Source organism: Brassica oleracea, chromosome C6 (genome assembly GCF_000695525.1).
Source record: "Brassica oleracea var. oleracea cultivar TO1000 chromosome C6, BOL, whole genome shotgun sequence".
NCBI classification, from domain to species: Eukaryota; Viridiplantae; Streptophyta; class Magnoliopsida; order Brassicales; family Brassicaceae; genus Brassica; species Brassica oleracea.
Window position 1 is genome coordinate 6918829 of NC_027753.1, and position 2131 is coordinate 6920959.

The following is a 2131-nucleotide window of genomic DNA, read 5'->3' on the forward strand; positions in this document are numbered from 1 at the left end:
TTTGGTATCAGAAGATGTGTTTTTGATTGTCCGAGAAAAATATGATTTTATCTAGAAGGTTCTCTGCGGATATGTCAATGCCAGTTAACATTACCATTATATATACGGATATCAGTTTTTACATGGTTTTAAAATAAATAAATGATATTGTAATTGTGTTAGAGGATTAGAATATTTTTTGGTGCATAGTAACAAACCAAAAATAATATATGGTTTCATAATTTATTACACGGGATAATTAACATTGTTAGCTGGCTAACAAAATATTAGAACATATTATGGATTAAATTGTTGGTAAATATGTTAAAAAAATCTTCTAATCCATTAGAAATCTCATTGTGCTACTGTGGTAAGAATTGTGGGAACCGAAATTCGCACTGTCGATTTCTGTTTAAATAAGGAAACTAGGAAAACCCTAATTTCCCAGAGGTCCCGGATATCTGCTAATACCACACGCCAAGCAATCAGAACACAATAATGACAACGATAAAGCATAAGAAATCGTAAAAGAGAGCAAAAAGAGTATTATTCTGAATCCGCGTATGAGCGTTACAACAAGGTAGAAGCCTTGGCCACGAGAGCTGTCGGCGAGAATCCTTGTTCTAAAAACCTAAGACTGCAAAACCTAGTTGAGTCGCAGCTCGAAATAACAAAAACGGAAAGTTGCCTAATTGCTCTAAGTGCTAAGTTTTCTCTCCCAAAAGTCTCTCTCCATGCCTCTCGCCTAGGACTCCTTATACACTGACTCCAAGGTCGGTCTACGCCTTTCCTCTTCTGCCCTTAAGCCGCCATAGCATAAAAATGGAGATATTCCATTTTTTCCGATCTTCGTAATTATCTTCAAAATTTTGTATTTATCCGCGGAAACTTGACATTTATCTTCCCTTGCGGACCAAGCGTAAACCGACATGCGGTTTACGGGCTGTTGGTTAAGAAATCGCAAGTTGGGCCTCGAGTCGTGTCTTAGGTCCCTTTGGGCCATCTTTACAGAACGGAACGCACGCTCGTTCGCTACGTAGCGACCGAGCGGGACGGGCGCTCGGTCGCTACATAGCGTCCGAGCTTGGCTTCAGCACTACGTAGCGACCGAGCGGGACAGACGCTTGGTCGCTACGTAGCGACCGAGCTTGGCTTGAGCGCTGCGTAGCGACCGAGCGGGACGGACGCTCTGTCGCTACGTAGCGACCGAGCGGGACCTGTGCTCGTTCGCTACGTACGACCGAACTTTGGTTCGAGCTCGGTCGCTACGTAGCGACCGAGTGGGGCACGCGTTTGGTCGCCGCGTAACGATCCTTCTCGAGCACTTGTCCGATGATTCGCGTTTCTTCCGCAAAGGTTTTTCGTAAAGAAGAATCTATTTCGAAAAAGTATTTATCGGAGAAGTTTCCTACGTTTTTCTTCTTCAGGGATTTTGGACGTTAACTTCGTTGTAACCGTTTTCGACCCCAACAGTTAGTTAGCCCCCCAGCTCGTTAGACTCGAGACTCTTGCGGGCGGTTTAACGATTTTGGCGAAGTTAGGCATTTTGAACGAAGTTTACTTCAAATTCCGCGGAAGAGAATTCTCGAGAAAACTTTTTGTTTAAAAAATAAAATTATGAGTCCCCATTTCTCTAAGTAGTGAGCTCTTGTCATTCATTTGCTTCACACCTTTCCTTCTTCAAACCTTCAAAAACTCTCTAGCTCCAAATCTCCCTCTCTTTTTTTTTAACATGTTTTCTTCCCATGATGACAAGCGAAGTTCCGATGTGGAGATGGGCAAGGCTACATCTCCGGCGCCGATTCCGAATTCCCCAGTCGAAGCGCCAGCTTGCGTTACCGAGCATCTCTCCTTTCAAGAGAAATTAGTTCGTCGCCAAGCCGAGAAAGAAAAGGTTCGAGCCGGCTCCGAGTTACCGTCCTCTTCTGCACTGGCCGTTGCTCCGGGTCATGGGACCGAGGGCGTAACTCCGTGAGATACGGGAACTCTCGCAGGCTCGGTTGTTCCGGATGCTTCGGCTTTACCTGCTGGATCGTCCACGACTCCGATTCTCGTCGAAGATAAGGAGCGGGCCGCTGACTCTATGCCGCCACCTCCGGCCAGGAAGGAAATCGTTCTAGCGCTGCATGCTCCTAGTGTTGGTCCGGTTACT